A 26,992-nucleotide genomic window follows, 5' to 3' on the forward strand; every position below is an offset into this window, starting at 1 on the left:
TGGGTTTTGAAAAGAAGCTGATTTAAAATGGCTCTAGATTTTGTGCAAATTGATGCAGCCCATGCCAGTCGAGTGTGCAAATCATTAAAGCAGTAAGAAGACTTGCAAAAATTCTAGCAAATAATTTAAAAAGTCCACCTTTTACTCAAGTCATTGTTAATAATAGACCCTGGATGCCACTGTATGGAAAATAGTAATAATAATCATCATCACTTTATCACAAGCCACAATATCATGCATTTACATACAGACTAAGACGCCAGTGGTTCCACATATTGGAGAAAAATCTGACTAATCTTAGCGCAGGATTTGTCAGTGCTGAAATTATTATGTTTACAGACTTTAATAAACTTCACATGCATCTGTACATGTGCTTACATATCAGCAGAGCAGGTTGGCACACCAACGAAGGCAAACATTTGACTTGCACTTCTCCATCGTGGCACCTTAAACAACAATCTCATTCCATCATTATATCCTACTTCAGTTTCTTCTGTAACGCTGAAACAAATGGGCACTATACTGTAGGTGTACAGTATGCTCTATACAGTACAAGTTTCACAGACTTACTACATTTCCTAAACAACATATTTGCGTGTGCATACATCACAAGACATTGTCTGAAGATGTCCTGATCATCACACAAGTCATCAGTTATATAATGTCCTAAGTATTTAACCTCATCACAGCTTCCTGTCCTCCCTACTCCTGATAATCATAATATTACTCTTCTTTACTTTATATTTAATATGTCAACATCTGAGCCATATTGAAAACAAACCCTCAATAGCTGTTGAAGTCCCGATGACAAAAATCTTTAAATCATCCACATACAACTATTTAGCAGTTTTGATCAGTCATCCATATTAATATTAAACAGCAATGGAGGCAAAATACATTCCCTACATTAAAAGGGGCAGACACATGATTACCCCCATTTTACATACTGTACTTTAACTGATAATCTTAACAAAAGAGGCAGAATTCCCACTAAAAGTTTAGAAACCCCTCTGAATCGATAAATCCCATAAAAATTGTGGAATTGTTCCTAATATACAAATCGAAAATCTCCTTCAGAGCAAAAATACACATCCAAATGTTTGGATTTAAAATCAAACTGAATATCAGAAGTTAAAACAAACTGTTTCAACTTAATTATTAAAATTCTCTCAAAAACTTGATACAATACTGGCCGAGGCTATAGGCCGAGAATTATCCATACTATTGATTTTCCAAGCTTTATCTTTAATAATAACATAACATAAGATAGAATCAGGTTAAACGTCATAAAATAAAAACCCAGTGAAACAAATAGCAGGCAGAGGACAGAGTTTTCTGCTTGCAAGTTTTAAATGCTCAGCAGATTTGACCTTATAGGACTTATCTATACCACACGCCATCTTATCTTTTAACCTCATGATTGCATCACGAACCTCTTTTGGTAAAACAAACACATCATGATTATTTTCAATATGACCCACTACAAAGGGGTTACGTTTAACACAATTTAAAGAGCTCGTAGTAATGTTTTCTCCACAGCTGAGTAATGATCTCTGCCTGCATACCCCATTAATATCCATTGGCAAAGATGTTTTACAATAATTTTTATTTCTTTCCAAAAATCATTTGAATTGTTACAGTATCCTTGCAGGTGAGTCAGCCCTTGTTGTGTTTTTATTCGTCTTAATATAATGGTCATATTTAAAGTGAGCATTTGCTCGTTTTTTTATATTCAACTAAAAAGGACCATATTTATGTCTACCAGACTCCCAAACACCCTTCAACATACTCCTTCCAACCTGGGCTACAGCTAAACCCCCTGGTCTTGTACAAGGGCCTGCTTGAGGCAAGAAAGCATTCCACAATATTATCATTCAAGGAACATAACTCACAACCATGTTGCGGGTTCTTACATCTTTCGGTAAATCAATATGACTCAACAACGTGTGTCTCTGCGCAATATACTCCAAGATCCTCCTCAGTCACATAAGACCACTCTATTCTCCCTAAACGCTTGTTGTTATTCCCTAGCTGAAGAGTAGGTCAATTATCCAAATTTAAATGTAATTTATAGTAAAAGGCACATGATCAGTGGCAAATTTATAATTAATCTTCATGGCTTCCAAGGAATCATGTGCATCAGCGGTACAAATGCAGTGATCTAACCATGAAGTTGTATGCCACGCCTCACTAATACACGTGTAATTATTGACAGGTAAATGCACTGTGCTAGACAGAATTAACCCATTATCAGAACCAAGCTGCTTTCAATGATTTTCGAATAGAGTTACCATCAGAGACCTGCATTTATATCTCCTACAATAAAACAACATGTAGCATTATCCTGAATAAAAGATATAACACATAATACAACCTATTAAGATATTCATCTTCATTCTGAAAACTATCAGTGTGTATAAATGTTTAGAATGATGCACTTTTTGCCACCATTACTGAACTCAATTCCTATAGCCCAATCTACACCAGGTATTCTCCTATGACCAATTCCAGCCCTTAAATCAGTGGTAGATTCCCACACCCCATTAAAATCTGCATGTAATGAGTTAAATCTTTCCAAGTTTAGGTACAAAAAAAAAAACACACACACACACAAACCATGAAAAAAAGCGTGATTTATGTGCGTCACTATGTCCAACACACAAACCTTGGGCATTATATAAAACAGTATTGATATTAATTTGTTTTATTTTATACTAGACACTTGGCTGCTACTTTCCCATAGAGCTACAGGCGTAATAGACGCCGAGCGCTGATGCTGCAGATCCGTCCCTCCTTTTGACCCACCATTCACGCTTCCACAATCAGCTCTGGATTTACGAGCCCCAAAATAACGGCGACAGAAATCCCCGGCGGGCAAAAGCTGGGGATCATACATGCTACAACCTCGTGGCAAACACACTCACTGAAAAGATGATCACAGCTATTGAATTAGAGTATCCTGACAAATAATGATGTCTCAGCCAAATCATGGGTTTTAAAATAACAAAAAAAGAAATCTATGTGCTGCACATTTTATTTTCAGTATATTAGCAAAAGGATTGCTGCAACAGCCTAAGATAGAGAAGGAGAGGGGGGAAAAAAAAGGGTCCACTACAGAGCACCCTGAAGTGTGAGGTAACGCCTAACTTTGGCAATGTTTCTAAACTGAAGAATGTAGTAACCTAAATAGAAGGCTTGAATTTATGGCAAGAATCAACAATAACACCCAGGTCCCGCACCTCAGACTTCATGCACGGTGCAAAAGAAGAACTTCATCGCACCGTCCTTCTCTATACTTAAACTTTAGCTAAAGCTTAGCTTACTAAACTTAGCCCTACTAATTAATTACGTTTAAGGAGCTAATTAGCTTAGTAATGAGATTTCTGTAGGTTTTTTTTGCTCTAGTTGTACTTGCTCTGTCAGGACTACTATGATTATAATGTGCAGAACTTCTGACTTGAATCTGATTTACCAGTCAGAGACGATGAACTCTCAACTCTGTTCTCACATAGCTTAATCGAAAGAAACGCATTTTATATATACACACTATAAAAACGGATGTTTTGCGACACCTGACTTTCTAGCTCTGTTTTTTTTTTTTTTTTTTTTTTTTACCCCAATGTACACAATTGTATAGGATGTCCTTGGAAGCAATAGCATTACATTTTCGCTTCACTTGAACTAGGAGATCCAGCTCAATAAAGATATAGTGTACTTGCATTGGAGTAGAAAATCTTGAATGGCCTGCTATAACCTCTGACCCCAACCTTATTGAAAACCTTTGGCATGAATTGAAATACCGACTGCACCCCAGGCCTCCTCACCCTTCATCTGACTTATACATGGAAATGAGCTCAGAAATGGATCCAAATTTGTGGACTGCTCTAATAATATATGTCTTACTCATCCAGCGATGGTAGCTGAAGCAGAGAGGAGCTTTGTTTAAAGCTGAAACTAATCAATGGGACAACATTTGTGACATGGCGTAGTTCACCCAGGACATCATTTAAGCTAGAACCGCCATTGCAGCTAGGTGGGATCTACTTAGCACCAACATACATTTCAGGATCATTTCAACAGGATAATAATAATAATAGGAACATTATAGCCATAATAAATCATAATACTTGGATACTTATACTTTACAAATACTTTGCTACTTTTATTTTGTGTAATTTGTCCAACACTGCTTCTAAAACAGAAAATTTGAGGACAAAATGTTCACTTCCTGCCTAATAAGTCCCACCCACTAACAGGTGCCATGATGATGAGATAATCAGTGTGATTCACTCATCGCTCATAATGTTATAAAATCATAATGTTATGCCTGACTGGTGTTAAGGTTAGGTGTCCACAAACTCTGTTTTCCATATAGTGGGTTTATGCAGGTATGGATTTACACTTACAGCATTTGGCATATAAGAATTTGTGTACATTTATAATTAAATGCGTGTCTGTTCAGAATAAATGATTTATCTTAGTTTCATTACTTCAGCTTACAAAATCTGGCATTTTAACAAGCACTTTTTATATTCACTGTAAATGCAAGCGTTTTTCTGGGCTGAGTTATGAAGTGAGCTCCTCACTTTACTTAAGTCCTTGGAGATTTTTCTTGGATTTGGTTAAGCTTTGCTCATAGCCTAGTGAGTAATGATATAGTTTTCTCTAAACTATACATCCTGAAAAGTAACATAGAAAATACATATTAATCACTAAATATACAATAAAATGTATATACACCATTATTTAAAAAAAAAAAGGAATATGATCATTGCAGAATAGTGATAAAGATGCATTAGTGGGTTTAAACACAGCACAGGACCATGAAGAGCCTCATTTCCATTCATGCCGAGTATGTGGTGAACTAGTGTCCACAACTGCAGAACCCAGCTGAAGCCTTTCAATAACAAACATTCAAGTAAAACAACCCGCTGAAAAATCCATGGCAGTGCAAAATAAAGGCAGGACATCATGTTCCTGGTTCATGGTAATGCATGTTAAATATTCCTATATTCCTACAGATTAGACTACAGAGCAATTATTAAACCTTTAGCTACAAATCCAAATCTTTTTCACTTATTACAATAAGATTGACAGCTTATATTCTTTTCGAAAGCATTACAGGGATCCGTGCCAGACTTTTCAGTTCAATTTACTGCATTTGTGTTTCTTTATTTCACAGCTGCGTCTGCAAATTTTAAAAGCACATGCAGTGATTCATCGCAGGATGTGTCTCTTTACCACAGGGAGTGTCCTCACTAAAATCCCTTCATTCTGGTTTTAAGCAATAGGTTGTGTCCCAAATGGTGGCACTTCTTTTTGACTGTTAACATTTACAGCCCTGGATATAAAACAGCTGCTTTTGATTAGCAAATCATATATTCGCCAACTAAATTTGAGAACAAAATTTTCACAACTTTTATAATATAAATACATACAGTATGTGCGTGCGTGCATATATATGTGTGTGTGTGTGTGTGTGTGTGTGTGTGTGTGTGTGTGTGTGTGTGTGTGTGTGTGTGTGTGTGTGTGTGTGAGAAATACACAAAATTTCAGCATACTTCAACAAATGTCTTAATTTCTTCCATTCTTTATTGATTCACTCCCTCAATGTGTGGAATTGTCAGGATTTTCTCTTTTTAGGAGAAATTCTTGAAGCTGGACAAAAAATGCTAAAGAATGGTTTTGTTCCTGGTGCATGTGCAAAACAAATCTTATTTCCGATTTAATGTGAGTAGCCACATTGACACTGCTCTAACTCTAGATTCCTTGATATACAATAAAGTGAAGACACATTGGAATATGAATTTATATTACAATAACATCAACTATATGTACTAAACAAAATATGTCTGAATTGGGATAATACAAAATTGCTTGGAATATTCCCCAAAAAAAAAAAAAAAAAAAAAAGTAATAGACATACAATTTGCCAAAAACTATCAAAAGAAAAGATGAGGCATTGCCTGTTAAATGGTAACAGGAAAAAGCTGTTATTATGTCTTATTTAACAGCAATTATATTTGAAATATTCTCCTGCATAGTTTGCTGACCAATTTTGTGATGCATAACAGCAAGTAATAAATCCTTTATCCTGTCACAAAACATCATTTCAAGCTTTTACACTTCCTAGCACAATTTATATGGTCTAAATTCACCGTTTAGAATAGTGTGTGAGAGGAGAGAATGAACAATGTTGATCTTGTCTGAAACATTTACAGAAGCAAAATCATTTGCATACATTTTAGTGATGACTTTGTTTCATCATGCTGCATTAAACGCACACATTACTGTGACTGATGTTGCTGCAGCTTCTTTTAGTATCAATATTTTCACCTTGCTTAGTGCAAAGTTAGCAGATAACACACACCTCAGTAAACAGGCACAGTGACTTTAGCCTTTTTTCCTCCCCAGTTTCATCACTCACTAAATACAACTTGCCCGTCAGCTCTCCATGATCATATGACTGTGAGGGTGAACCATGGAGTGCGAATGCAAACACAAGTTTCCCTGAAATATATAAAGCTAGTCTAGGCATCTTTTTAACCTCCTGCTCATGCAGTGTCACAGGGCAGCAAGGAAAATGTTCTCTGTACTCTAATGCATACATGAGCTCACTGAAACACACATGTAGTTACTGTTGCTGTGACTGACATGAGCGAGAGTATGGCAATATCTACTGCTCTTTTACCTTCCAAAACCATGCTGGTAGACGGACTGTTTACAATAAATTGCCTCTGTGCGTGAATGTGTGCGCATTCTGGGTGTATCAGTACACGTATTCGTACCAACATTTTTCAGGTCTTCCCACTTCGTTTTATGTGCGGAACATAGCTGAAATCATAGTTATAACAACATAGGTAATTCTTATCAAACTTAAAAACATACACGACAATGGCAGGGGTGTGTAATGTATATATTTATGCAGACTTGCGATATAGATTCTTTAGCGTTTGCTTCACGAATTTCTCTCAAAAGGAGAAAATCCTGGCAATTCTCTATATCGAGGGAATGGATGAATGAAGGTTGGAAGGAATGAAGACAAGTCCAGGTAAAAGATATATTTTTTTTAAATGTAATATTAAATGCAAAACACACACTCCATTACCCAAATGAAGTCTAACATATGTAAAATATTGAAAATAATGTATTTAATTGTATTTAATCAATTTAATTTGTGCCAATTTAATTGATTACTCAATTTAATCAATATATTAAAAACATGTATTGCATTCATTTGCTTTGTTCCATTTTGATTGTATACATCTTATATTTATTAAATATAACCATGTTATTAAAAACAGGCATTTTATTTAAAAAAAATTAACAATGTAAACTGTTATTCACAAAAAAAAGTAATTTATGTTTTGCATTTCTCTCCTGTAAATGTACCGAAATTGTGCCAAACCATGACTTAAAAGTGATTTTTGTGTTTACCGTTACACCACTAGTGTGCATTAATGCATTTTACCCCCAAATTCAAAACTTATTTCAACTGTGTAAAATACTAAATGTGTATTTCAGTGTCATTGATGCATCGAACTAAATACACTGTTCAAGTAGTTGATTCATGTGCGGCATTTAGCAGACATTTGCATTACATTTCACAACACTCCTATTCAGTCCATTTCCTACACTGTCATCACTTCTGAACTACTGTAGCCTGGCCTATGCTAATGCCACTTCCTTTGGGCCGACTGCACACACAAAAAATCTGTCCGAAAAATAAATGGGACCAAAATAATCACAGGAGGTCTAACTGTAGTAAGCAAGTAAGACCAGCCACTTAGACATTAATGTGATCTAAAAGACATTAATAAAACATCTAGATGTTCATATTTCAAGTCAAGTTTATTTCCATAACATTTTTCACAACAGACATTGTCTCAAAGCAACTTTACAGAACTTAAACATTAAAGTGAACGATGTGTATTTATCCCTGATGAGCAGCCTGAGGCAACTGTGGCAAAAACTCCCTTAGATGTTATGAGGAAGAAACCTCAAGAGGAACCAGACTCAAAAGGGGAACCCATCCTCATTTGGGTGACATCCAGAGTGTGATTATAAATCTTAAAACAATACAAAACACCGGAGAGTGAGAACTAACATGAGCACTGAAATGTAGGATTAGAATATTGTCCTTTCTACAGTCTTATAGTATTTATAGCAGCTATAAGATCCATTCATACACTCCACAACTAAGTACACATTTTGTCATTTTAATTCTGGATGCAGTGGCCAAACTGCAAAAAGAAAGTAATTGTGTGGAGAACATGGAATGGTTTGTGAAACATGACAAAGAGTTCCAAAATTTCCCATATCTCTATCCAATTGAGCATCTGTGGGATGTACCTGACAAGCTTCCAGGACATAAATGATCTGTTGCAATGCCTTGGCACCAAAACGAAGGCGAAACGAGGTGAAATCTACAGTAATATGAGCAGGGCTACAGCTTTTAGAGCTCAATTTAAATCCAAAGCTGCATATAAAGCATTCTGAGGGGGAACTTCAGAAACGTGTGAAGTGGCAGTGAGGATCGCCAAGCAGAAAAGAGGAAATGTGTTTGTGTTACTATCTTGATCTTAGTTTGTCAGTTAAGCAACCTCTTCTTAAGCTGACTGCAGTCTCTGGAAGTGTGGATGTAATAGTAGAAGGTCTAAAAGAGGAAATTGCCTTAGTGCACAAGGCACTGTCCAAACAGTGAAATCTGATCAATCTCCCAGCACTCAGTCAGTCAGGACACAGTCTTCAGTTCACTTGGTCCACAGGAACAGGAAGCAATGTGTAATATATAGCTGCAGGAATAAAACAAACACTAAAAAATGTAGAAAATATAAAGAGCCAACAGTTGGCTGTGTGTTTATTTGTTTCAGTGTCAAATTGCAGAAAAATATATACATGTTCAAAACCAAGTTAATGAGATGATTTTGGCCCTGTGATCCATTTACTATGACACTATAATATTTAGATCTCCCCAAAAGAGTGGTGGTTATTTTAAGAGCAAATGGGAACTAAAATGTACATAAAATCTTATGGTCAGGTGTCCGCAAACACTTGTCTATATAGTAAACAGAGCTGGGCAATGCGATGATGCAGTTCAGTTTTCTGATATTTGAAGTAATTCATATTATAAATATTTTCAAAACTAATTAAAAAATTCAGTATATCAAACCTGCGGTCTCTGCTTGATATACATTGTGTACTAAAAATACGTTGAGTATCATATATATGGCAGTCCTAATGACACATTAAACTACACACTAGGGATGCACCGAAATGAAAATTCTTGGCCGAAACCGAAAAAGAGGAAAGCAAGGCCGAAAACCGAAAACAAAACCCTGAAAGAAATTATGCCAATTATTATTACCATTGCATTTATGGCTATGACTGTGTACTAACCTTACTAAAATCAAGGCATTTCAATTGCATAAATTAATATTAAAGTTTAACAAAAATAAATCAATTACAAATTATGAAAATATTTATTTATAGCACATTGCAACAATGCACAGGATAAAATTAATTAAAATTCTAACAAATGTTTAACTTAAATGCACTCATGTGTACATTAAATAATAATGTAAAGGCCCTCTGGCCTGCTGAAAGATTGTACAATTAAATATGTTCTTTCATAAAATAAAACAAAGTGCATTCAGAACAAGTGCAACTGCTTAAAAATACAATACAACAATATCACTGGGAAACTTCCTGCCTTTTCAAAAACGTCCACCACAGACGGAGTGCGCATGCTCGGAGGGGTTTTGCTTTTCTGTGCCGCGTTCCTCTCATATTCAGCATAGCGATCGGGATGTTTGGATTTCAGGTGATAAATTAAACCCGACTTGGAGAAAGTCTTTGCAGACGAAATTTCGGCATTACATGTTTTGCAAATCGCCATCCGTGGGTCTTTCTCAGATATACTGAAATACGTCCACACCGCAGACATGTTTTAGACATGCACGTGCAGGCCGCGGTTTCTGTTTGCGTCATCACAACAAACCGTTTCGGCCGCGTTTTTTCAGTGATCAAAGTCTTTCGGCCGAAAACCGAAAATGCACTTTTGGGCCATTTTCGGCCGAAAATTTTCGGTGGCCGAATATTCGGTGCATCCCTAATAATATTGACTACCTCTTGACCTACTACATTTTTAACAGCAATCAGTTTGATTTGTGTCATTTTGCAGTAGTAGCAATAGTAGTAAAAGTAATAGTAATTCTACAAATAATTAAAACAAATAACCCTAACCTTAGAAATAGCAGTAATGATAATATTCATTATATTAAGAATAGTCATAGTAGTAGTAGGACTTCAGCAATATGGACATCTTAAAACACTCAGCACAATGGAGAGTTGATTGCTGGGTAATGTACTGATGTCATGGAAGGTAGTGAAGATGTTAAATATTTTTAATGCACAGCCTCCTAGGAGGAAAATGCATTTTATAGCACTATCTACTCTTAGCTATTATTAGTTTGTTTGAGGTATTGCATTAATGAACAGAGTAATTTCTGGTTAAATTGCACTGGCGTGTCTGCTCATTTATAAAGAACAAAGCAAGTTCCTCCTGAGGTAAATGTCAAATTGAATGACTAGTAAACTGCACATAATGTACACACCCAAACAAGGTTGACCCAGATCAGCAATACCAGCACATAAAAGAGCAGACAAGCACTGCAAAGGCCACACCACCTAATATAAGCGCTAGTACCAGGCGGTGCTTCAACACAGTCTTCACCTGACACTGGCAGGCTTTAAGAGGGATAAGGAGAGTGAGCATGGCAGTGTACTCTAGAAATTATTAGAAACTCATTTGAGACACTCCTGCAAATTTAAGACTACAAAACAAAAGAAACATTGACTCAAAAGTTGCCTAGGTGTGTATGCTTTACAGTAGATGTACAGCTTTTAAAGAAAGGCAGAAATCACTGCACTGAAGCCTAAACTGTCTTCAGTGCTTACAGTCTTTGGACGACAAGCTGAGCAGTCTGCTAACGGTGAGGTCAGGCTGTGTTTCTTTCCAATCAATGCGAAGGCAACTGTTTACATAAATAAACAAATAAATCATTATGTGCATTACTCATCATGTGTGTTGTGTCCATGCAGAACCTCTCAGACCATAACAAATGCATGCTGCAGCAACGCAAATACAAACTCGAGGAAGTCATTAAGTCCATCACTGTCCTCATCTGGTAAACCAAAACAGCCAGTGATGACTGACGATCCTGAAAAAGCATAAGAAATGAAAAGAAGAAGAAAGAATAGAAAGGAAGTAAAAGGTTCAACATGCCAAAGTGTTGCTTTACTGGTACAAGACACCAGAGTTGCCATGAGGAAATTTTATGTCAGGCTCAGTCCATGAGTCACAGGGGGAACGATTGAGCCTGCAGTTTATAGCTTTACTCAGTATGCACTACTGAGCGCATACTGAGTACAGCCATGAGGCCCCCCCCAAAAAAGAAATCTACAGCTTCTCCAATCCGGTACATATTACAGCTTGTTTACCTGAAATCTGATCCAGCAGCTTTCTCTGCTGCGTTATAAACCCAAATACTCCAGAGAACAACTGCTGAACTCAGCTGACTTCACAGTGCAATACACAACTAGTCGAGTAGCCTGAACCTTGTCTCCTGTGGTCAGGGATCTTGGAAACATTGGTTAAAGAGATCAGAGAGACATCCTGCACCCGAGATCATATCGGGAGGCCGGGAGTCATTTTTAATATTCAGAAACTGTTAGTAATGCAAATTGAGCCAGCAAAACAATGAACATACCGAACACGCCAACAATGCAAAACAATGTTCGATGTGGATTTTTATAGTTTGATAAGACTAGAATGCAAAGAAGACAAGAACACGCAGGTCTTCATCACTGGGTAAAATGACAAAAACACGAAGCCACTGGGGGCAGAGGAAGTGTTGCTACGGTTACCCCACACAGCTGTGCACATCGCTGTAACAGTGTTTTGGCTAAAAACAGTAAACAGTTTACTTGTAACAAGAAGGCATGAAGAGCAACCAAAACGAACTGGTAATAAAACTGGTTTAATTCCTATTGGTGCTGTTATGCAAGCCACACTCTCTCAAAGACAAAAAGTATGATTAATGAGATATTTGCTTAAAAAATCTTATTTCTATACAAACTATTAAATGTAGGTTATAGTGCAGACTGCACAAAGCAGCACCTCAATGAGATGTCTGAGCATTAAAACAGCAAAAGCAGCCTAAATATCCTGGGGGGGGAATCTGAAGACTCCTAAGCAGCACAAAAAAAAAAAAAAAAAAAAAGGCCTAATGCCAAAGCTCTTAATGACCAGGAGTCAAGAAAGCCACGCCGGCCATGCCCTAAACGTTAAAAGGCTACCATGCAGCCTTTTCTCCTATTTCCAGTGCACTGTCACACTGCATGAGCAACTGTTCAACTGACACAGTTGACTGGCTTCATGTATCTCAGAGGAAGCATGTGTTTTTATCTGTAATTGTGGGATAATTATGTAGAGCTGACTTCGGGTCAAACATTTTTTGAGGCAGTAATTAAATATCTGCAGCAATGTCAGTTAGTGTGGATGCTTAGCTTTGGATTGTTCAAATGAATGAGGTTCGATAAAGGGGTAGAGACAAAGATCCATTTAATTCACAAATTACAGTATCAAATTTCTGAAAATAAATAGAAATGTGGTAGAAAATTAAATTCAAAAGGATCAAATTCCTAAAATATAAATTCCATATCAAAACATTTTAAATTCCTTAATTGTAACTGGCAGTTAATTATACAGGGAACAATCAAATAATATTAAAGGAGAAAGTCAGTACAATAACACAATGTAAACATCAAATTTGCCTTCCATAATATTGGAAAATAAAATTGGCCAAAAAGTTTGTTTCAGCCGTTTCAATTTACTCAATTCAATTTTATCCGTTTAATACGTTTGTTGCATTATGCATTCACTTGACATATTCGATTCCAGATGTTGGCCCTATCTCACAGGGGCTCAGTCACGACTGCTTGTTTTGCTGCTACGGGCTTGAAGTGTTTGTGAGTTTTTATTGCAATTCCCTCCGAGTGCATCAACACTTTAAACCTGTTTACTAGCCTGCAGAAACGTTCGGATATTTATCATTGCATGCAATTCATACGCAAACATTTCCCAGCATCGTTGTCCACTCGTAGAGGAGGGTGGTTTTATAAAATGTCCTGTAGTCAGCTAGTAGAAATATTGCACCACCAGTGAAACCATGGCGACCGGTGGTAAACTAAAGACAGGAATGCCCGCTAGTAACCAGCATAGAGTGAACTGAGTAAAACGAAGTGGGAAACTTACTGCTGGTATGGGAGCAGCACAAGAGAGACTGGTTTGGCAGATCAGAATACTGTTTGCTTATTAAATCATTACAAAAACGATTCCATATAAGCTCTGTTTCGATTACTTTTCTGGGAAAAAAAAAAAAAAAAACAGGTCTTTCCACTCATGGTTTAACCACTTCAAAATACATTATAAGCCCTTTATCCACCCAATCTCAGTTCCTCTTTATGTACCACCTCTGAGCTTCAGATGCTGCTTTTGTAAGAATCTTGGCAAGCTTTTAAAAATGTTTGTTCAAAATTCCTCAGGGGCACATATATGTGAGTGTGAGTGTGTGAGAGAGTGAGAGAGAGAGTGAGAGAGTGAGAGTGTGAGAGAGAGTGAGAGAGTGGCATAATTTTTCTGCACATGGGACAGGGCGACTGCACTGTATTAAGGAGAGGATGACCGGGGCCATGTATTGCGAGATTTTGGGGAACAACCTCCTTCCCTCAGTTAGAGCATTGAAGATGGGTCGAGGCTGGGTCTTCCAACATGACAATGACACGAAGCACACAGGCAGAATAACCAAGGAGTGGCTCTGTAAGAAGCATATCAAGGTTCTGGCGTGGCCTAGCCAGTCTCCAGACCTAAACCCAATAGAGAATCTTTGGAGGGAGCTCAAACTCCGTGTTTCTCAGCGACAGGCCAGAAACCTGACTGATCTAGAGAAGATCTGTGTGGAGGAGTGGGCCAAAATCCCTCCTGCAGTGTGTGCAAACCTGTTGAAAAACTACAGGAAACGTTTGACCTCTGTAATTGCAAACAAAGGCTACTGGACCAAATATTAACATTGACTTTCTCAGGTGTTCAAATACTTATTTGCAGCTGTATCATACAAATAAATAGTTTTAAAAAAAAATCATACATTGTGATTTCTGGATTTTTTTTTTAGATTATGTCTCTCACAGTGGACATGCACCTACGATGAAAATTTCAGACCCCTCCATGATTTCTAAGTGAAAGAACTTGCAAAATAGCAGGGTGTTCAAATACTTATTGTACTGTGTGGCAGTTAACTTATCTGGTTAAACATGACAAATGAACTCATCACCTCAAAAAGATGTGAAATTTAAATACAGGATGTACAGGTACATTATAAGGACAAATATATCTGGACATCTAACTTTCCCCACAATATGTGGTTCTTCCCCAAACAAAGTTGAAGGCATCAAATTAGATTGGGTGTCGTTTGATGCTGTAGAATTACATTTTCCTTTCACTTGAACTAGGAGACCCAAACCTGTTCCAACATGACAATGCCCCTGTGTACAAACCAAGCTTGATGAACATACTTTTAAAGAAGATCTTGAGTGGGTAATTAAAAGAACATCTCCCCAAAAGAGTGGTGGTTATTTTAAGAGCAAATGGGAACTAAAATGTACATAAAATCTTATGGTCAGGTGTCCGCAAACACTTGTCTATATAGTAAACAGAGCTGGGCAATGCGATGATGCAGTTCAGTTTTCTGATATTTGAAGTAATTCATATTATAAATATTTTCAAAACTAATTAAAAAATTCAGTATATCAAACCTGCGGTCTCTGCTTGATATACATTGTGTACTAAAAATACGTTGAGTATCATATATATGGCAGTCCTAATGACACATTAAACTACACACTAGGGATGCACCGAAATGAAAATTCTTGGCCGAAACCGAAAAAGAGGAAAGCAAGGCCGAAAACCGAAAACAAAACCCTGAAAGAAATTATGCCAATTATTATTACCATTGCATTTATGGCTATGACTGTGTACTAACCTTACTAAAATCAAGGCATTTCAATTGCATAAATTAATATTAAAGTTTCAAAGAATAAATCAATTACAAATTATGAAAATATTTATTTATAGCACATTGCAACAATGCACAGGATAAAATAAATTAAAGTTCAAACTTAAATGTTTAACTTAAATGCACTTAAATAATAATGTAAAGGCCCGCTGGCCTGCTGAAAGATTGTAAAATTAAATATGTTCTTTCATAAAATAAAACAAAGTGCATTCAGAACAAGTGCAACTGCTTAAAGATACAATACAACAATATCACTGGGAAACTTCCTGCCTTTTCAAAAACGTCCGCCACAGACGGAGTGCGCATGCTCGGAGGGGTTTTGCTTTTCTGTGCCGCGTTCCTCTCATATTCAGCATAGCGATCGGATGTTTGGATTTCAGGTGATAAATTAAACCCGACTTGGAGAAAGTCTTTGCAGACGAAATTTCGGCATTACATGTTTTGCAAATCGCCATCCGTGGGTCTTTCTCAGATATACTGAAATACGTCCACACCGCAGACATGTTTTAGACATGCACGTGCAGGCCGCGGTTTTGTTTGCGTCATCACAACAAACTGTTTTTGGGCCATTTTCGGCCAAAAGTTTTCGGTGGCCGAATATTCGGTGCATCCCTACTACACACCCACACAAACCACAGCAAAACTAGTTTGTTGCCTAAATTTTTGTGCTTGAGTTTTCAATATTCAAACAAAAGTGATGGAAATGTTGTCCCTAATATACTAAAAGTGTGTCAGAGGCCTCTGCCAAATTAAAGCGAGATGTGAGAGAATTGTGTGTATATATATAAGAATCACAGTGGGCAATAATGTATGTAATGCGACACCTGACATGAACACATACGCATGAATTATAGGCTTTAGTCTATCCACTGCTATGATTCTGAAAGGTAAAAAGTTCATGATCAACTCGATGACTGCATGTTGCCTAGGACCTGTGGAGGCAAAACGAGCCCAAATCACCAGCTCTTTACCACTGTGCTTGACGGTATACGGTGGTTGTACCAAACCCTGGTGCTGTGTATTATGGCCAAACATCTCCACTTTGGTCCCATTAATGGAAAGGACCATTGGTCCAGAAGTCTTGTGGGGATGTATGTAGTTTTTTCCCCACACACAGCTTTATTTTGGCGTTATTTTTGTCAAATAATTAATGACATTGTGTAATATACAGTGAGGAAAATAAGTATTTGAACACCCTGCTATTTTGCAAGTTCTCCCACTTAGAAATCATGGAGGGGTCTGAAATTGTCATCGTAGGTGCATGTCCACTGTGAGAGACATAATCTAAAAAAAAAAATCCAGAAATCACAATGTATGATTTTTAAACTATTTATTTGTATGATACAGCTGCAAATAAGTATTTGAACACCTGAGAAAGTCAATGTTAATATTTGGTACAGTAGCCTTTGTTTGCAATTACAGAGGTCAAACGTTTCCTGTAGTTTTTCACCAGGTTTGCACACACTGCAGGAGGGATTTTGGCCCACTCCTCCACACAGATCTTCTCTAGATCAGTCAGATTTCTGGCCTGTCGCTGAGAAACACGGAGTTTGAGCTCCCTCCAAAGATTCTCTATTGGGTTTAGGTCTGGAGACTGGCTAGGCCACGCCAGAACCTTGATATGCTTCTTACAGAGCCACTCCTTGGTTATCCTGGCTGTGTGCTTCGGGTCATTGTCATGTTGAAAGACCCAGCCTCGACCCATCTTCAATGCTCTAACTGAGGGAAGGAGGTTGTTCCCCAAAATCTCGCAATACATGGCCCCAGTCATCCTCTCCTTAATACAGTGCAGTCGCCCTGTCCCATGTGCAGAAAAACACCCCCAAAGCTTAATGCTACCACCCCCATGCTTCACAGTAGGGATGGTGTTCTTGGGATGGTACTCATCCTTCTTCTTCCTCCAAAAACGTTTAGTGGAATTAAGACCCAAAAGTTCTATTTTGGTCTCATCTGACCACATGACTTTCTCCCATGACTCCTCTGGATCATCCAAATGGTCATTGGCAAACTTAAGACGTGCCTGGACATGTGCTGGTTTAAGCAGGGGAACCTTCCGTGCCATGCATGATTTCAAACCATGACGTCTTAGTGTATTACCAACAGTAACCTTGGAAACGGTGGTCCCAGCTCTTTTCAGGTCATTGACCAGCTCCTCCCGTGTAGTTCTGGGCTGATTTCTCACCTTCCTTAGGATCATTGAGACCCCAAGAGGTGAGATCTTGCATGGAGCCCCAGTCCGAGGGAGATTGACAGTCATGTTAAGCTTCTTCCATTTTCTAATGATTGCTCCAACAGTGGACCTTTTTTCACCAAGCTGCTTGGCAATTTCCCCGTAGCCCTTTTCAGCCTTGTGGAGGTGTACAATTTTGTCTCTAATGTCTTTGGACAGCTCTTTGGTCTTGGCCATGTTAGTAGTTGGATTCTTACTGATTGTATGGGGTGGACAGGTGTCTTTATGCAGCTAACGACCTCAAACAGGTACATCTAATTTAGGATAATAAATGTAGTGGAGGTGGACATTTTAAAGGCAGACTAACAGGTCTTTGAGGGTCAGAATTCCAGCTTATAGACAGGTGTTCAAATACTTATTTGCAGCTGTATCATACAAATAGTTTAAAAATCATATATTGTGATTTCTGGATTTTTGTTTTTAGATTATGTCTCTCACAGTGGACATGCACCTACGATGACAATTTCAGAACCCTTCATGATTTCTAAGTGGGAGAACTTGCAAAATAGCAGGGTGTTCAAATACTTATTTTCCTCACTGTATGTTGTATTTACCTAATGTTAAGACCTGATGATCACATTTTTTTTTGTTTATTTCAGTGTTGAACAAATGAAAGGATTATATCTCACAGAAATGTGCAGACCTTTAGCAACAACAGCATTCGGTCATTAAGGCTGAGGTCAATGTACCACTGTTCTCGGTCTGTGGAATGAAGCTGACAGCTAAGATTCACTGCATTACTGACACATTATTAGCTCTCCACACCTAAACGAAGCGCCCGTGAAAGAAAAACAGCAAACCTGCGATGCGACGCAAAGACGGCGTCAACCGGCTATCAAGCTTTTGTAATTGAGGTCTGGTGCCTTTGTCCTAGATTCTGACCCATCTCTGCCTCACTAATGTGTTTCGCCACCTGGCCATAACAGGCATTCATGCACAAAATTCACTAAGAGGGAAGAGGCAGATTAAGCGTTTGCACGTCAGAACTTGTAATGGCATTTAGGTCTTAAAGCTCTAAAAGCGAAGAAAAAGTTTGAGAGAAATCAACTAGACCTTTCTTGGTCTCTGAGGCCTGGACATGCAGATATGTGCACAGACTAACAGAAGCTTCCAGCGTGCAGGGAAACGATGTGCCCTAAAGGGAGTGGTGTGGTGACTCAGTGCCTATTAACGCACCGTGTTTACTTAACATTTGGTCGAATCAGACTGGAGAGATAAAACAAATGCTGCAAATCTTTTGGGAAATCTTACGAAATTGCTATCAGGGATCACATATACATGCGTGTAACTGGACAAATGCTCATCTTGGACTGGATTTGGAAAGAATACACAGTGCAGAGAGGAAAAGATGACTCACTGACACCAGTCATGCAGCCGCACTCACACTCACTCACACACACACACACACCTTTAACTCTGTGGGCTTTTATACTGAGGTAAAATATAACCCAACACACCCATATGCACACTAAGTCAGCTGATATCACTTGCCACATATTTGTATGTGGTGCCTTGAAGAACCTCTGCATTTTGCTAAATTTGCTTTGCTAGTTTATCTTTCCTAAACCATATTTCCCGTTATGCATGAATCTCCAAGAGAAGAAAAGCAATTACATTTTATCTCTAAAAGCATAGACAGGAAACCTGCACCTAGAGTTTCTTCTAATTCCTCTTTAATTTTACATTTATAACCTAATCTGCTGAGGAAAGACACCGTTATAGGCAAATGTGAGAGGATGATAAGTTTAAATCGGAAAGGACTTCCTCCTCAGTTTCCCATCACCTGCTGTAAAAGTACTCTTAAAAAAAAGTCACCAATCTTGTCTGATATTCCCTGCCGGTAAAATTCTTCCAATGTAATAGCAGATATAAAGGAGAATGAAACCGAAATGAGCATTACTTGTTCGGGGTTAAGAAGAATAAAAAAGTGGGAATTACAGATGCAAGAGAAGGGAAATGAAAGTCAGTAGGAGTAAGACAGAGTACATGTGTGTAAATAAGAGGGAGGGCAGTGGAGTGGTGCGGTGGCAGGGTGAAGAGGTGGAGAAGTTCAGGTACCTGGGGTCAACAGTGCAAAGTAATGGAGAGTGTTTTAGAAAAGTAAAGAAAAGAGTGCAGGCAGGGTGGAGAAGAGTGATGGCAGGAGTGATTTGTGATAGAAAAGTATCTGCAAGAGTGAAAGGGCAAGTTTATAGGACTGTGGTGAGACCTGCGATGCTGTACGGTTTAGAGACAGTGGCATTGAGTGAAAGACAGGAGGTGGAGCTGGAGGTAGCAGAGCTGAAGATGTTGAGGTTTTCGTTGGGAGTGATGAGGATGGACAAGATTAGAAATTAGTTTATTAGAGGGACAGTGCATGTAGGATGTTTTGGAGACAAGGTGAGGGAGGTGAGATTGAGATGGTTTGGAAATGTGCAGAGGAGGGACATGGGGTATATCAGTAGAAGAATGCTAAGGATGGAGCCACCAGGAAGGAGGGAAAGAGGAAGACCAAGGAGCAGGTTTATGGATGTGGTGAGGGAAGACATGCAGGTAAGTTGGTTTGAAAGAGGCAGATGTAGAGGACAGTAGAATGGAAAAGGATGATCCACTGTGGCGACCCCTGATGGGAGCAGCCGAAAGATGAAGAAGAAAAAGAAGAAGAAGAAGGGGAATTAATATTATAAATTTTTCAGTGCATCAGAAAAGATTAAGCAGACAAAGAGTGAATGATTATAAAAGGATTTAATATCTTTTGAGGCATCTCTAATAAAACATTCTAAATAAACACTGTGGTCACTGTATTATGAATCCCTGTACACATACTCATCTATCAGTTATCCAATCAGCCAATCATGTCACAAGAGAACAATGCACAAACACATGCAGATACAGGTCATGAGCTTCTATTATTGTTCACATCAAACATCAGAAAAACATGTGATCCCTTTGACTATAACTGTATGAATGTTGGTACCAGACAGGCTGGTTTGAGTATTTCAGAAAATGTTAATGGAATTTTCCTACATAACCTTCTCCAGGGTTTACATAGAATGGTGTGAAAAACATCCTGTGCACATACAACTGGTCTGCAAACTGAAAACTCTTGTTGATAAAAGAAATCAGAGGAGACAATAACGGTCTGGGATGACAGGAAGTCTACAGTAACTCAAATAATCTGACTTTCAATTAGCTACAACAGCAGAAAACCACATCAAGTACTGTTGTCAGCCAAGAAAAAGAAGCTGAGGTTATCATGAGCACAGACTCACCAAACGGGACAGCTGACAGCTTTTCTAATCCTTAGCATATTTCTCCTTATAAGTGGATAAGTCAGGTAAAATACAAAAAATGTGATGGTAGTTATTTCCAGCTTGGGGGTTCTGTTGCTGGAACAGCTACAGAACCGCTTTGTGCAGATGTGTTAGCAAATGATGGCTCGAAACCTTATAAGGCAAAATGTCATTTTAAATCAGAAACACCCAAGATGTAAAGACAAGCCACTGATTTTTTTTCTTCAAATGGAAATGAGCTGGTCTAGATTGAAGTCAAGTTCACAATGTGTATTCTATTCTCACAGTTTTCTGATTGTCGGCTTGTAGAAAAAGGACTCGTTCCACAAGTTCATAAAAAAGTCATTCTTTCTCAACGCAGTGGGGGGGGGGGGGGTCTATAAGTGACAGAGTCATTGTGTGCGTTGTGTTTGTGTGCGTATGATGCCGCAGCCAGAGCTTTTGCTAGGGGAGAAGGGAAACAAAGCACGAGACGTCATATACCAAGAGTACAATGGCTACACGAGACAAACAAATGAGGTCAAGCACAGTCCTCATTGTGTGCCGTCAACATAAACAAACACACGAAACTGAGCGGTCAAACACACAGCAACACTGCTGTGGAGCAACTTAAAGAACTGGGAGAAAGATCATGCATACGGGACACAAGAGACAAGTTCTCTTTGAAGAGCGTCTCGTCATGGCATATGCACTGGCATCATTACCTTCTTCCACTTTTCTACTCACAGTGTGCTGGTGTATGGGTTCACACAATGAAAAAAAAAGAATGATTATTCAGACTGATCTGAACATAAACTTTCTTAAAACTCTTACACTGTACCTCTAATCCGGCACGCAATGCGGGTTTGTCTCCACCTGTTACAAACGCTATACAATTTAATAGTGATAAGCAACTCCATCTAAACAAAACTAAACCTAGCAAGAAATTCCTTAAATCCGAGTCATTTTTAGACATGCTCCATGTGGTTTTTATTTAACTTTGAATAAACTGTGTCAGTATACAAGGAGAAACTTTCATATGTGCTTCCCTTCTTACACAAAATGCACAACATGCCAATACGGGTCATGTATCAGTAAACACTGATAAGAAATCGATTGTCTAACACCACTCATTGAGACTAAAATATTTCCACACAGCTGATTTTTTTTTTTACATTTTCTCTCATGATTGGTTCTTCAGCTATGCTGGAAGTGAATAGAGGTAAACAGACTTCTTTTACATTCGTTTAAAATGTTGGGTCCTTTTTTCCCTTTCTAAATTTCAGCTAATTACTAATATCTGGCCTGTGTTTGAGAGCTGAACCATTATGTAATGAGGTGTGGCAGTTTCCTAAAGCACAGCATAATAAGAATTTCAACTGCCATGATTTTACATTTGTACCTCTCCTGGTAGAATGTACTTCAATCCAATGTTAAATCCTTTAAAAAATAAATACACACACTATACAGACAAAAATATTGGGACACCTGACTTCCCTAAAACCACAAAGTTGGAGGCACACAACTGCATGGACGTCTTTAAATGTGGTAGCATTACATTTTTCATTCACTTGAAATAGGAGACCCAAACCTGTTCCAGCATGACATGGTTTTAATGCACAAAACCAGCTCCAGATATAGTTAACATGGTTTGGTGTTTAAGATCTTGAGTGGCCTGTTATAGAGCTCTGACCTTAACCGTATTGAAACCTTTCGGATGTATTGGAACTGTGATTGCACCCCAGGCCTCCTTTAGTACCTTTACATTAGTACTTGACTTTTCTTATGCCGTTAAATGAGCGCACACGTCCACAACCAAACTCCAAAATCTTCCCAGAGGTTATTATAACAGCAAGGATGCTCAAAAAGTATACAGAAATCTAAATGGTTTTGTCCACAATAGAGTAGTCCCTTGATTTATCGCGGTTCGAATCTCGTGGTCCCACTTAATCGCGATTTTCAATTCGACACATAACTATTTAGTTTCGCGAATGGTCCCGATTTCGGTTCATCATAATAAATGAGTACCATCACAAGAAACTGTAGGTTTCCGCTTATTTATGGGTTGCAGTATCCTCTGACGTCAAAAAAAGGGCAGAGTTAAAGACGTGCGTCACCATATTTAAAAAGAATTCAGTGAGGTGAATCTTTAACTCAGCCCCTTTTCTGACATCATAAGACACTTTAACCAATCAACAAGCAGAGAAACTATACATTGGCTACGCTACAGTACTGTAATACAGTTATCACTATAAATGTGATGTTTGTACGAATTTACACAAAATTGACCTCGCTATATTCTAGCAAATGTTTTCTGTGTGTTAAAAGGGTGTGGAATGATGATTTACGGCTTAAACAATTTGGGGGGGGGTTTAAAGCATTTTTTGGGTGCCGTCCATTTATTGCGCAAATTACAAATTATTTTTTTTTCATGGTCGATTTTGCCATGTATCTACCACGATAAACGGGGGGGTGACTGTACATATAGTGCATATATCCAAGCACATGTTTCTTTAGACATTACTCTGAGGGGTAAGTGCTCAGGCAATGTTTTGTCATCAATAACATTAACGACGGTTTCTGGATCACTGTAAACTCCAGTGTTTGTGTTTAAAAGCAAAATTTTAGCTTTGAAGAAAGTGATTTGGAATAAATCTTCTGCAATAATAAGAAAAAACAGAACAGTTCAAGATTCTCCTTATCATGCAATTTAACGGACATCTCCTTTTAATGAAAACAGTAATAAAGCTACTGGTTTCAACAGTTATGACCAGACAGACACACACATCTACAGCAGTCTGAACTCCAGCTCCTACAGACACTCACTTCAAATGCAAGAGACTTGACTGAAAATAAAGGACAAAATAATGAATAGATCGAATAAAGATGACTGTGCAGGTGACAGTGCTGCAGTGTTTCAAATAAATAAATAAATTATATATATAGTGTTATCACACATAAATAAAACAATGGTTTTGTTTAATTTAAGTGTGATAACTGATCTGACTTATATAATGTACTTGAAGTCATTAGACCATCATCTTAAAGTACAAATCCACAATATGATCAAAACTGATCAGTAGCTATATTGCGTTTGCGTCAGAATTATATCAATTGCAGATTTTTCATTTAGGGGAAACAAAATTCCCAGCTATGTTCAACTTTAGCATACAGGATAAAACCTCAGGCTCTTTAAATCTGGTTATTATATTAGCATTATACACACAGTAATAATGGGTTCTACATTGAACTGTATTTAGGGATGTAAAAGTGAAAATCACTGGCAGTTCATCGCAGGGTTCAAAGCGTGGGGAAAAAGTAGCGGCAATTTTCTATAACGCTTCTGAGATGAAGGCAATTGTTATGGTATCTATAGGGACAGCTCACCTAGCAAACAACTTGAGTAGGAAATACTCGTACATACAGATAGAATAAACTTCTGCAAATTATCAATGAGCCGACTTTGTTTGTTTTGGGGTTTTTTGTTTTGTGTTTTTGAGGCTATTGGAATTTTTTTGCAATTTTGGTTGAAATCTCCCGTGTCGCCTAGTTGTAATAGTGAGCTAAAACTGTTGCGGTTGTAATCTGCTGTTTTGTCTTTTTATCTTTAGGAGAGGAAAATATAGAGGAGAGGCTGAAGTTTACAGCGGTTATAAAATAAACGATAAGAAAATAACTAGTTACATGGGCGTTCCGCAACCTTAAACGCAACTGCAAATGAACAATGTGGCAAAAATTGTAATCACTGGTGAACTGCTACGAAATAATAGGAGAAAAGCACACTGATTATTTTGGGCCGTTATTGAAAAACATTTCCGCATCCAGTCACTGCTTAGTGTTCCATGACCGCATGCTATATTCTTTACTTACTCATCAGATGTTGCTATTTTGTAATTTTCCAGCTAATAGCCTCCTAATAAACACGATTCGGCAGTGACACGGTTTTTCCAGCTCCAGTGAACAGGTTTACACTATGACTAAACCGTGTCCAATTAATTGTTGGATGCCTCCACAGGAATGAGTGTCTGAGTAAGAAATAATGACCAGCTATGAGCAGAATATAGACATTACTGTAATTCAGACATGAAGCGAACGCTATTAATAACGTACCCTGGAAAATTAGAGAAATATGATCCAGTGTATAGGATGAACCGCTTTGTCACTGACAAAAATAATCCAGTTTGTGAGAATTCTCATGTTACAAATGCACAGCAGAGCAGCACCAGACGCCACGCAGGCTATCTCTCAAGTCCCTCCAATGAGTCAGTGAAAATATGAAGTCTTTATCAGTGTGCAACACACACTCAGACACACCACAGCACTAGGTTCGTAAACTAAAATTAGACAGCTTCTCACCAGTGTATGAATACTACATTGTGCCACTGCTTGCATGATTCACATTAGCAGCTCAGCAACATGTTTACACTGTTGGGTGCAAAAATCCCATTACACCAGCCTTAACAACTGCTAAGTTAAATGAACTGATTAAAAAAATGGCATGTTACACCTTTAAATAAAAGATCTGCAGGCCACAAAGATTAGATTAAGGTACGTTTGTTAGCTAAGTAAGCAACAGTGGCAGTTTTGGCTTGTGATCTTTTACATCAAATGCACAATTGAGAGAAGTTAGCTGCTGACTTTACATGTTCATTCATCGTTCATTCATTCACTCCCGCTTATCCGTAATTCGGGTCGCAGGGGCAGCAGTCTAAGCAGGCCCCCGCCTTCGACTGCTGCCCAATCCTCACAGCACCGTCCCTTACGGTCCCTCCTGCAGGTGGTGAGCCCACGGAAAGGCGGCCCTACGTCACTCCGACGTCACGGACCTTGATATTTCCCTCGTAAGGGACCCCTGGAGCATAGAGGGTTAAGGGCCTTGCTCAAGGGCCCAAGAGTGGCAGGCGATACCGGGGCTTGAACCCCAGACCTTCAGATTGGCAACCCAGCGCCTTAACCGCTGGAGCCACCACTCCCCCGACTTTACATGTATTTATGCAATTTATGGTTCACCTGTATAGTTCCCCCCCCCTCCAATCAACTTTCTTACTCATTCATTTTGTTTCCAGCTATGATTTCAATAGACGTTCTCTAATCCTGTCCCTCTGGACTCACCACATGATCATGTCAGAGACACAGGAGTTTTTCCCATGCCGGAACGCAACTACACTAAAACATTGTGCTGTAAACTTATTACACTGCGACATTTCCTGCCTCTCCGAGTATATTCATAACCTCATAACCATATCTGATAACTGCCATATGCACAACAAACTAAAACAACTATGTTATGGAGAAGAAGCCGTGTAGCACAAGCCTGTTCGGCACATACTGGCATGACATTCTCAAAAATAACCCTTCCAAATAGGAAGGGGAATCTGATCTTTTCACTATATGGCCTACATACCATAAGGTATGTCGACAACTGACCTTCAACACACATAGGAGGCATTTCCCTAAACTGTCACCACACAATTCCCTGCAATGCCATTATACTGTAGATTTCACAAGAACTAAGAGGCACAAACATGTTCCAGCATGACTAAGGGAGCTCCATGAAGACAAGGTTGGCTATGTTTCACGTGCAAGAACTCAAATATCCGGCACAGGGCCCTGACTTCAAACATACTCAAGACTTCCACACACAACCTCAGTGCCTGACCTTTCTCATTCTCTTGTGGTACAATGGGAATGTTGTGGTGCAATGGGAATCATTCTCTTGTGGTACAATGGGAATGTTGTGGTGCAATGGGAATGTTGTGGTGCAATGGGAATCATTTTCTTGTGGTACAATGGGAATGTTCTGGTGCAATGGGAATCAGTCTCTTATGGTGCAATGGGAACCAATCCCCACTACCATGCACCATGCTCCGAACCTAACGGAAAACCTTCACGAAGGTCTGGGGGTTATTATTAGAGCAAAAGTGGCTCTAAATCTGGAAAGGGGATATTTAACAGACACATATAGGGACAAAATTACACTTATTAAAGAACCTAATTCATTCTTTATCACCACATTATCTGTGTAAAGCTGTTTCGAGACAATTGTTAAAAGTCCTATACAAATAACATGAATTGAACTCACATCTGATGATCGGGTGACCACGTGGTTTTGGTTATAAAATGTAACATTAATCCCATTGGTCATTTATGTTTAAAAATAATAATAAAAAAGACCTTTCAATTTAATAACAGATACAAGCATGATCTAGTAGCGTCACTTTGGATCAGCTTTAACAGCCTGAGAGAGGATTGGAAGTGAATGTGTGTGTAAGGACAGATGATTTGAGATGTGGTTGAGATGCATGATGTGCGGGACAAGTGTTTGTGAGCAGACAGTAAATAAAGAAGTGCAGGAATGACAGGCACATGTAGGCAAC

General features: G+C 38.5%; 1 protein-coding gene and 1 long non-coding RNA gene across 6 annotated transcripts in view; both read right to left on the minus strand.

Moving 5' to 3' along the window:
* exoc6b (exocyst complex component 6B) overlaps positions 1-26,992 on the minus strand; it is a 103,901-nt gene that overhangs the window by 76,379 nt on the left and 530 nt on the right. The window lies entirely within an intron of this gene.
* On the minus strand, positions 17,944-26,278 carry LOC310726589. The gene is made up of 4 exons (XR_014533798.1): positions 25,586-26,278; positions 23,584-25,248; positions 20,996-23,273; positions 17,944-20,846 (listed from the first exon to the last, which is right to left on the minus strand). It is a non-coding gene; the product is annotated as an uncharacterized lncRNA (long non-coding RNA).

The sequence above is a fragment of the Silurus aristotelis genome (assembly GCF_946808225.1).
Source record: "Silurus aristotelis genome assembly, chromosome: 5".
In the NCBI taxonomy this organism is placed as follows: Eukaryota; Metazoa; Chordata; class Actinopteri; order Siluriformes; family Siluridae; genus Silurus; species Silurus aristotelis.